Genomic DNA, 11868 nt, shown 5'->3' on the forward strand with positions numbered 1-11868 from the left:
AGGTTTGCTCTCTCTCTCTGGTCTGAATACTGTGCGATTTAATTCCTCCCCCACTGTGAAACAATCACATCAACCTGCTTCCCATGGCAAAGGAAATGGAGCTGCATTTATATCTGCAGCAGGTGCCACGCATGATTTGCAGCAAATTTGCTTCTTCAGTTGGAGTTGCTTTGAAACAGCTTTGGTGGCAGTTACCAAAGGACTATTAGAAAAGTGTAGAGAAGAGTCCATGCATTCTAGGACTGCTTCTTGTATTACAAACCACTGAATTTAAGTGTTTATTTAAAATAACGCTCATTCATGTATTTTACTAAGACCTGATATCCGTGACGTTAAGTTTTGGGGAAAATACTTGTACAGCATTTATATGGTTATTTAACTCTAGGTACTAGAGATAATTAATTGTTTTTGTTTTTGCAATGTTGTGTGAATGCTGGAGATGACCATTATTTTTTCAAAAAAAATGAAAGAATAAATAATAATAATAATAAATCTGCTATATGTTTTGAATGCAGTGTGCACAGCCCAAAGTGTTTCTTCCTTTAACCAGAAGGTGGCACTCGTGATTTAGAGCTCTGTGATACTGTACTTAGCAAATATTTATTTTGGACTACTTAAATAAAAGTATTCAAACCTCACTAGTGCTTTTAGTGGGCTATGGCTTATTCTGTTTGTATACCACTCGGAGTTTTTGAAGGCCTTGTGTTGCTGTTACTGTGATATTGATGCTTGAATTTCTTCGGATTAATTATTTACTTTTAACAATTCAGGACCATCTTTTAATGCTTAAGGCTTAATAATGACCTTTTTCTTACCAAGCAGGAATAGAATCCAGGTTGTATAATGACATTTTAATGAATATGAAAACTGTTGTGTGTATCCATCTTTGACATCGTCTTTGTGAGGTATGTGTGAGATTTGCCTCTTCTGGAGCTTCTTCACAGCGTCCTCAGAGTAGAGTGTTGTGGCTGTCCCAGGTAGAAAAGGATGTGCCCACATCTGGCCACAGAAATTGCTCTCAGCTCAGCCTCACTTCAGTGTTTTGATGGTATCAGGTCAGTAGTTGCTATCCCAAGAAAAGGAGACCAAACAAGGATAGATGTCGGGGATCACCTTTATTGCTTTTTAAGAATGAGAGAGGGTTGTGTTTTTTTTTTTTTTTTTTTTTTTTTTTTTTTTTTTTTAAAGAAAAAAGAGCTGGTTTGTTGCTCTCCCCTCTCCTGTCCAAGAGAGGACTGGAGGGCTGTAGCATCAGAATTTGTCTTTTATAAAAGCCAAACAGCTGCCCTCTTTCATGTTCTCTTAATTTGCAAGAAGCTTTTGACTTCAGTGACTGCAGACTTTTTAAAGTTCTCCCATACTTTGTAATTCCACCACAATAGTTAGGGCAAACTGAATAACCCATCGGATCTGTTTCTCATGAGGAATTAAGTCACAAAGTTTCCTCAGACCACTGTGGGCTCTTCCATGCTGTTTAGGCCCCTTCCCTGTTGTTTGCATGTTGGATACTCTGAGCAGCAGTGAGGCTGCTCGTTTGAAGAAGCTCTGCCAAGCTGGAAAATAAATGTCACCTGTGGCCAGGTTCAGCTGCTGGGACCCTCGCTCAAAATCTGCAAAAAAGGGTCTTCAGAACATTTGTGAAGGAAGCAACTAGCTCATGGCTATTAGGTTTTTATGTCTTCTCTCTTCCTTCTAGTGGAGAAGGATTTTATTTTCTCGGGAGCAGGAAGTAGTAATTAGTTCATGAATGTTTGTCCCATATATGTTGTTAACTCTGCATCTTGCTCCTTATTTCTAGTTACTCTAGGATCAATAAGGTGTAGGTGTCCTCCTTTTTCTTTTCTCAGTCAATCCATGACAAACTTTCCTTTAGCTTGTTACTCTTGCCAAATACACACTTTCAAAATTTATGAGCTGGGCCCCTTTAAGATTGGCTCAAAAATATAATATTAAAAAAGGAGTGTTTTTAATTTGCTCTCTGTTTTTAAAGTTTTTAGAGATCATGTTTTCATTTTGTAACCAGAGGATTTTTTTAAAGGTGGTTCTTTTTTAGTTTTAAGCTGAAACTAAGCTGTTTCACCTTATTTGAACACAAGAGCTGTTGCTTTAGGAAAGAATCCAGCTATCACAAGATGCAGGATAAAATCACAGCAGCTGGCAACAGACTCATGCGTAAGCCACCCCTGCACTGTCTTCTGGAGACTGCTGCTGCTCTATGGCAAGTGATTTCACCCGGGTCTCAGAGTCGTCTTTGGAAAAACAGGCAACAGCTTTTTGATACTTTCCTTATCACAGGTATAAGTGTTTTTGGTTCACCAGGAGTCTAGGTATCTGCAGCTGACATTGGCTTAGAACTAATTCTTCATTCAGGTTTCCAAAGCCATTTGGGATTGAAGCCTCAGAACAGTCAGGTCTTTACCTAGCTTACCCATCTGCCCTGGAGGTTTTTGAGAAGAAGCCAAGGGGTCTGAGTGGTGGTTTTTGCTGGTCCTTCCTGGCTGTGGCAGCCACAATCTCCTCAAGGCAGCAGGGGAAGATGCACAGGTTTCACACATTTGTCCCAGGCTCCTTACTGCTGCCCTGTTACTGCTCTCCTTCTCTGGTTGTTTAGCTGCCTTTATTTGTTTAATTTTGTAATCTGTTTACTTCCCTTTTAATTATCCCATTGAAATTCTTTCTGCAAGACACTTGGAAAGGACAAAGCTTCAGCCCTTGTCTTCAACGCCACATCTGGCTTTGAAGCCTTTCATAGTTCCATGGTTCCTGCAGTGGCTTTCCTCATCGTTGCTCGAGTTCTCCGGGTGGTCAGGCTTCTGGCTGCTGTTGATAATGTGCATCCATGTGAGATTTCTTTTTAAATTGAATGTGTGGTGTTTCCTATAAAGAGTGTTACGCTGCCTGAGATGCACATATAAAATACATCTCTTTTTCAAAAAGTGAAGCGCTAGCATCAAAAAAAAAAAATTGTTCCTGAAAAAATCTTTAGTGAGAAATGAGATGAACTGAAAAATTCCTACCCTTCCTTTCCAAGAAGGGGTTAATTGCAATTTTCTCTCTCCTCCTGCAGAGCTATTGGAGGTAAAGCTGTTTCTTGGAAGAATACCCTTAGGAAGCCAGTGACCTAGAATGAGCTTGGCCTGGAAACGCCTTTTAGCCTGAGCTGTGATCCTGGCTGCTGCGCTCGCTGCGCGCAGACGGGTTTGGACAGGCTTTGCAGGCAGCCTGGGGTCAGCCCCACGGGCTCCGTGTGCGAGCCGCCGCCGCCGCGCAGGCTGGAAATCCCTCCCCTCGCTGCCGGACACGCCGCGAAGCTCCCGCTCCCGGCGGTGACGCCCGCGGGCAAACACGGCACCGCGGAGGGCTCCGAGGTGCGCAATAGGGGTCCCAGACCTGCCCCCGCCACGGCTCCTCGCCCCAGGCACAACGCGTCACATCTGCTCCCCGAGCGGTAAAACCCAGCGGGGACACAGTGCGTCGGGATGCAGGGCTGGCCCCTGCACGCGCAGCGAGGGGGGATAATGCAGAGAAGACATCTTAGCAGGGTTGAAGGTGATCCCTACAAAACATCCCGGTCCTTGCAAATCCTTTTCTCTTTTTCCTTTGATAGTTTTACCAAACCTGGGGTTTCCATAACTGAAGGAGAATTTAAATAAATCGGCGCCGGGCAAACCTGTCCCGCAGCCGCAGACTTTCCCAGCGCTTTAGAGGAGCAGATCCCCGTGTCGGCCGCTGAGCGCGGCGGGACCCGGCGGCCCCCTCGGCTGGAGCGGCTCCGTCAGCGGCGCCGCCAGGCCCAGGGTGCTGGGGAGGATCTGACAGCGGCCCAGGCTGAAGCAGCCCCTCGCGCAGGGCGACGGCCGCCAGCCCCACACAGGCTGCGCGAGGCCACCCAAATGCAGAGTTTCCATCGGGGAAGGCCAAGTTCCCCATATTCTTCTTGTTTTTGCAGCCGTAGCAGGGCTGTGTCCTTGGTTTCTTTCCACGCCAAATAAAGCGTCTGCACATTTTGTCTAGCTCGCTTTTGTATGGCCGAGGCGTTTATACACAGAGCACCTGCAAAAATAAGAGCTCTGAGGACAGAGATTCGTCTTCTGACAGGTTATCCACCCCAAGGAATAAGAAAACACCAGGAGGAGCGTTACGTCCAGAGTAGCAAGCCACCTCTCCTGCCCCGGAATCATTTCTAGAGGTTTGCTAGGATCTAAACAAACAGCCCTGGAGGAGAAATAAAGGACATGTACAGTAAATAATAATTTTCTGGTTTTCTGCCCATCATAACTATCTCTTATAACTCTCTGAGGCCGCCTCTGGGTGCTGCGTCCCTGTGTGAGGAAATGGGACGGGGCAAGCGCAGGTCGGTGTTGGTCACCCTGGGGGCTGCTGGGGCTCGGTGACAAGCAGCATCGCAGCCAAGTCTCTGCTACCCAGCGCACTGACACTGAGCTAACCACTGCCTCATCGTGATGCACACCTACCACTGGGCGTTTTATATGACTGCTCTTGATCAGGCCTGGCTCCAGTTTTAACCTCTTGCTGAACTAAAAAAATATGGAGAGGGGTGGGGAGGGAAGGAATTATTTCAGCACAAAATTTAGAAAAATCAGTTTGGACCAAAGGTAGCAACTGAAAGAAATCAGCATTTAGGAAAGGAACACTCTGAAGAAGCAAATATGAAATATTACAGTGTTTCTCGCCCTCCATGCACTTTTTGTTTGCACATTCAAATCCGACATCCATCTGTGAGCAGTCCTGCTTCCTCCCGAGCTCGTTGTTTTCAGGATCATCGCTCAGTGAGCAGGGACTCTGACTCCTGATGGTTTTTGTGCTGTGCCCCGGGGTCCTCCATGCCCATTTCTGCTGCCCGAGCAGTCCCGCGGTGCCCGGCGAGCACCAGGACGCAGGGGGGCTCCTGCCTCACCAGGTCGGGCCCCAGCCCTGGCACCTGCCCCGCACAACCCCTGGGTCCCGGCCAGTTGTGGGACACTCACCAAGGCACAAAATGCCTCGCTGAGGCTTGCGAGAGCGACACGCGTGCCCAGGGAGCTGAGACTGCTAGGAAACATCTTCCTCAAACACAAAAATCTGCTTCATCCCACTTGAAACTACTCAGTTTTCATTTTCTCTTTTCTTATTGAGTGAACTGTCATATTTTAAACCTGTCAAGTGTGTTTTATCAATGTGTAATACTGTTTACTTTTGCTCGTTCTTGCACTATCCAGGCCTTTACCATGCAGGCTCTTTCTGGTATTTTCCCCCAGGTGGAGCATTCTGTAATTCATTACTTGCAACTGCCATGAAATGACATTTCCAAGACTGCCCCTAGTTCATGATATAGATATTTTGCTATTGGAAATTCCATCATCTTTTCACTATAGCCAGTCCAGCAGCAGACAGCTAGGAAGCTAAGAGAGACGAGCCTCTCAAATGGGGCAGGGAGGAAATCTTGAGTAAATATTTGTGCACGTTTCTGAAATTTCCAGCCATTTCCTGGGGCAGGGAAAAAGAGCTGTCTCCATCCCAGTGTGACAAATGAGCACCTGCACGTTGTCAAGGCCTGAGGAACAGTTTCCTCCCTCCCGGCCACCTCTCCTGCTGTCACTCCTTGCCCGGAGTCTCCATTAGATGTCTTTCCACTGCCAAAAAAAAAAAAAAGAAAGGTTATATTTTCGACATTTTAATAAAATATTTGCCCTGATTTGACCTGCTCTTGGAGCAAGTGCAGCTCGCTGTTCTGCTCAGCGGGAAGGGGCAGCGCCGCGTGTTCGCGCAGCCCCGGCCCGGCAGACCCTGCCATCTGCAGCCTCACTGCAAAGCCCGGAATGAAGCACCAGCGATGTCTTTACCAGAAAGAGCCTTGACAGGGATAAAACAGTTAATGAACCAATTGTTATAAACATATTTTATGTCTTGGATCCTTTCCCAGCAGGCTTTTAGTCTTTCAGTGCCCTGGCTTTGGGCAACCCTAAAAGCAGACTGCCTGCGTCGCTCCTCCCCTCCGGAGCTTGCTTTTGCAAGCGGGAAGAGAGGAAAATGATCCAAACGCAGGGCAGAGCTTTCCCTGCGAGGCCTCCAGCAGGAACCAGGGTTTGCAGCGTTGACCCAAGGCTGCTGTTAACTGTGGTGTTGGGCTGTTCTACAACGCGCCAGTGCTGGAAAGCAAACGGGTGGGTGTCCTTGGCAAAGGAAATTAAATCCAGCTTTTCCCATCTTCCATTTTGTTCTACCCTTTTTCATTTTAAAAAAAACTTTTTGTTTTTCACATGGATATCTCTGCTGTGCTGAGCCTACAGTCTCTGTTCGCTCGTAACTGTTACAAACACTGTCACCAGAGCTGGCTAAAAAAGTGCCAGCCAGGCAATTTTCACCAACATTTGCCCGCTTGTTGTAAGCAAGACACCCCACTGGAGAGGGTTGTTTCTCCTGACAGGAGGACAAGGAAGTGGAGCCTGGGGTGAGCAGCGCAGCTCTCACCTACAGAAAGCAAAGGAAAAACCTGTGCTATTGTCCACACTGAAACCAAACAGAGCTCAGAAATCTTGGAAAACCTGCAAAAAGGAATTACTATTTTCTGTCTAGCATTAGTATCTTATTACAGTGTCTACTGTTAAATTAAAATGTATGAAACAATATTTTTCAGAGATAGAAGGTCATTTGACTGTAATTAGCAAATTATGATCTTGTTGTACTCGTTTTGCTTATCAAGTTATTTTTCAGTGTCAAGACCTATTTGTTTCATCCCTTTCCTCTCATTGCTGATTTAGGAGTTGTCCCTGTCATGAAGGAATTTTAAGTGCAGTGTCTTGGCCTCGCACGTGCGGCTGTTGCAGCAGCAGGACCTAGAGCTGAAGCAGTCCGAAGTTCATGTAAAACCGTGAGCTGCCCCCTCAGCATCGCACCGGCCTGTTCTGGGGCTGCACACGTGGTGTCTCCACCACGTCCACTGGCGCTGGCCAGGCCTTTGCTCAGGAGGGCAAACCAGGCTGCCAGGCTGTGTCACCTGTCACCTGAAGCAGCTCTTGGCACCAGAGATGACAATCTACAAGAGGAAAATCCATTTAATTGATGGACATGGTATATATGCAGGTCAGATGAGAAGACAAACCCGCAGCGTTGTAGCTGGGCATCTTGGCCAATGAGAATTGTACTGCAAGGCTGATTTTGACATGATGAATTTCATGCATCTGCCCTCTTGAAATATTCAGGTTAAGAAACCAGTTCTTTGTTCAATACTCGGCTGTTGATTTCCAAGTGGCCAAAGCAAAAAGTGTGTGCTCATAAAAGGCATGGAAAAAGAGGACGATGTCAAGGCACAACAAACTCCCTTCTCCGTGGGACTTTATATAACCATCACCTTAAGCGTTTTGATTTGCCTGCAGCTCTTGACCACTTCTAATTTGTTCTGCAATCGCAGCCCATGTGTGTAAAGAGCGAATGCCAGAATTACACTGTGTTTAAAAGCAGCTTCCCAATAGCTTGTGTCTGATATTGAAAATCTTTAGAGATCAACTCCTGATGCTTTAAAATATCCACTGATTTTTCTTTCTTATCTGCTATGAAATTTGTTGTGTAAATGTCACATTAAAAAGATGAAAATGTAACTGTAACAAAGCCAATTTTAACCTAATAGGATATTAAGTTAAGAAGTTAAGAAAAATACCTTGAAAAATATGAAGCCATAAAGGATGTTATCCTTTAAAGCTCATTTATACCCATAACAATAAAAAAATGAACAATAAATTAATGCTGATTATCAGTCTCTCAGACTCAGTAACAACAAATATAGCAAAGAATGGAGATTTGTGGTAAAAATCTTTTGAATAATTGTACAAAACAATCACTTAAGATTATTTTAAAATATATTTAGTATTTATATATAATACATATTCTTAAGAGTGGGTAAAATCATTTCATTTTTTTCTTCTGGACTTGCAACACAAACTTACCTTAATGTAAATAAGCATCATGATAGAATAAAGGTCATGGACTTTAACAAAGGTCGCCCTGAAGCTACTGAAAAACTGAATGATGTATCCAACCTTTAGATTGGACTGTAGATAATCTAGGTTCAAGCTAACAAAAATAGTGTGTAGCTAGCAATCCTGTCACCTGTATCTGTTCTGTATCGTCAAAATTCTCTAACTTTCTAGCCCGCTCAGCAGAGTGAGATAAATAGGTTTTTTACTATTAATATTAGAGTTAACATCTTCCAAAAAAGTGTTTCTGAACATTTAAATTCGTATCGCAGAGTGGCCAGATCACACAGCATCTCACACAGCAGGGTCTTCTAGGTTTCAAACACAGAAGCAAACCCAAAGGACAACGCTGTGCTCTTGTAGTATTTTGGATGTAGGTTTGTCTGAGAAAGCTGCAGCAAGGGATTTTGTTGCTACCTGTAATCTCTGTGTCCAGAGCCTGTTCTGGGTGCATTCCCAAGAGCTGGGCGCTGAGAGTTGCTCCTGGAAGAGATTCCAGCTTGGGTGCTCTCTGGATCACGTTCCTGCCACCCAGCTCCAGCTGAGGTTGGCCATGCCGTCCAAATGAATCAGCAAGGCTCCCTCTCCAGTTAGTGCAGAGAGCAAGCACGTCTACGTAGTGATTCATCTTGTTTACGTACCTGTCTTTGAAAAGAACTAAATTAACTCTGAACGTGTCCTCCACAGACCAACAGAAGAAGCCTGGACAAGCCTGCCCTGTTTTGATGATGACTGTTTACATGACTGGAGCTAATAGAGATGAAATCTGTCCCGTGTGTTGTATGCATAGCAGTCTCCTAGTGGGTAGATATTTTGCAAAATCTATCATCTGTATTCAGGGGCAGAGAAGAAATATTATGCGTGTTATCCACAGCCATGCAGCCAGGCCGTGAGCCAGAGATCACGCTTTCCAGGGAGTCTCTCCCTGTGATCCCTAGTCTTCCTCTGAAACCAAAAGAAACAATGGCAAAGGACAATAAAATCACCCCCATGTAAGATGAGGGGACAGAGTGCTCCTGTACGGAGTGCTTCTCTAAGAGCTTTAAGTAACAGCCAAGGGGATGTGTTGGAAGGGGGCCCTTCCGTGGGCTTGTCTGCAGAGCAGCTCCTCTGAGGCACGAGGGACAGGCGGCCTCGGCGCGCTGCCTCACCGTGAGGAAAACGCAGCCGTGCCCGTGCCCTGACCGGCTGCGCTTGGGGCAGAATGGAAGTGCTGCAGTCTGTGCAGCGTAAAAACACGAGCCAAGAAAGAGCAATTTGCAGAGCACTCCGTTTTCGCTCTCCCGTGTAAGACTCTTGAATATGTTTACGATCTGGGTCTGTTCATGTTCTTAACTCTGACCTTCCAGCTCAGCTTCTTGGGTGTGTTTGGCCCAACACATTCATCCAACCGGGCTTGCCACGTCCAAAGAAACCGGGGCAGCCGGAGTACAAGATGTTTGCTTGTGTTGTGCTGAAATTCCCTTGCTCTTGCCCTAGGCACTACCGTGGAGGTCTTCAAAATTAGAGCTGACACTTTAGTCTCACCCGAAACATTTAGTTCTTGCGTCTCTCTCTCTCTTGTCAATGGGTATTAGCAGACTACAGTAAGAACGTGAAATGTAATCCCTGTCTAATACAGAACTAAAAGTCATTTCCCGATTCGTGAGGATCATAGTTGCTTTCTTCTTCAACTGTGTGAAAGATGTGCAAGAACATGGAAAACAGACTAATACCCTTATCCAGGACCACTTATTCCCTCCTGTACCACCTGTGTGAAGGAAAGGCCTTATTCGTGGATCTAATTTCAGGGGCAAAATGTAAATGACCACACTGGGAAAGAGCATTGATATAGCTAAAGCAGCAATTTAAAAGGCATACGGAAGGAAACTGGGAAAAACGGGAGTACATTGCTCCTTTCTTGCCTGAACTCTGGACTTTACTTCTCTTGAAAACCAAACATACATTTCCTGACAAGCATAACAGCAATTATTTTTAAATGGGACTGAAAAAATAATCTGTATTCTCATTTTATTTTTGGAAGAGCTTTATGTAACATTTTTTAATATGTACAGTGATCGTCTTCTCGTTTTTTTTTTTTTATCAGTATTTTAAAAGACAGTATAAGATTAGGATGTCCCCATCTCTTAAGTCTTTTAAGTTTTATTCCAAACTTTTCCACTCTAAAACAAAAATATTTTCCTGCTTCTCTGTGAGAAATTCAACGTGTCATCAATTAACATATTTGCATAAACATTTTCTGAACATTAAGCTAACTGCTGAAGGAATAATATTCCCAGTGTACAGTCCAAATATAATAAATAATACATAGTTTAAAAAATCTGGCATATTTATAATTTAAAATAAAAAAAAAACACATTTGATTAAAACAACATTTCACTCAGCTTTTAAACAACTTTCAGATATTCTCTTTTCTCTTCTTGCCCTGGATATGGGCAATGACCAGGGATCACTTGGTGTCCTGAAAGAAGTTCCTAACTTCATTTCAGCTGAAAAACTGAAGAATTTTCAAGAATGTCACAGGGAATCTTAAATCCTACAATAGCAAACTCTGTTGCCCCAATGACAAAGAAAGAGTAAGTGCTAGTTAGGGTGACCAGAATGATACCTAAGCACAGTGTGGCACCTGCAGCACTCAAACCAAACAGAGGGGCCACTGGGGAAGCTGTTGAGCCCAATGATATTCAGGCCCCTTGATTTAACCAATTTGATATGGCAGAAACCAATTTATTATTATTTAACAGAAGCTGGTGACTGAACCCTCAGAGCAGAACAATCTATTATTCCTCTCTTTGTCCAAAGCTCAACCAGTTTGTTCTACATTTTACAAAGAAGCAATTTTCTTTTTGTCTCTTGGAAAATAGGTTTCATCAGCGATGCCCTTCCCCTTCAATAAATACATGTGGCCACGATTGCTTTACACAATAAATCAGGTGTGGAGCTGACAAGTGGGAAAACTCTTGGTTCTTTTGTATTGCGAGGCTCCCAGTCTGGGCTCAAGAAGTGTCATCATTAGGTTTTTTAATTCCAGCATTGAAAGTCCCCTAACGAAATCCTGATATGAGTTTGCTTGGATAGAGCAGACTGTCTGAGACCAATATCACTGCACCCCAGGAGCTCTCACTCACTGCTGTGACAGACAGGAGCTCGGAGGCTCCACAGAAAAAGGCAGTTCAGAAAGTCACACGCTCCTTTCTGTTGAGGCTCAGCTTGGAGAGCCGCAGCAGCGACCCAGCGGCTCTGCTTGGCTTGGGCCATAGGCTTAACCCATGCAGCAGGCAGCAAACGAGCAAGCAGGCACCAGCATCTTCCTCCTAGGCAGCCGTTGCTAAACCTGTTGCTTCCATTCATTCATTCTCTTCAGAGAGAACTTCGTCCTGGAGAAATAGCTGGCTCATCCCAAAGCGTGATGAGAGGCACTGAAACTTTCCATGTCAAAACGAGCAGGGAGCTGCTGCTCTTTGCTTTGGTCTCCTTCAGTCTTTGCCTATTTCCAGAAGAGTTTCCTGAGGAGTGGTGCTTAAACTTAATGAAAACTAAAACAGAACAAGTTGTAAATGATTCAGTCTTATTGTCTCATCCAATTTAGATAGTGTACAAACGATTTAAGGAGGGGTGTGCCAAAGGTTGAGGATTATTGGTATTCCCTGGGAGGTCACAATCTTGTGGAGAGTATAAACTTGGCTCAAGCTATTTGGAAAACAATATTTTAACTATTACACATGAAAATGTCTACTACTTTCATGCACAGAAAGCCTATTCTCATCCTGATTTGGCTGACTCCCTCTGAGAAAAAGTTTTGCAAACACTTGTTTTCCTGTTTCCTCAGAAGTCACCAAATACGCTACAGACAGGCAGTCTGGCAGCCAGCTGTTCCTTCACTCGACGGGCAGAG

The sequence above is a fragment of the Tinamus guttatus genome, unplaced genomic scaffold (assembly GCF_059628265.1).
Source record: "Tinamus guttatus ecotype Peru unplaced genomic scaffold, ASM5962826v1 Tinamus_guttatus_pri_ptg000115l, whole genome shotgun sequence".
Lineage (NCBI taxonomy): Eukaryota > Metazoa > Chordata > Aves > Tinamiformes > Tinamidae > Tinamus > Tinamus guttatus.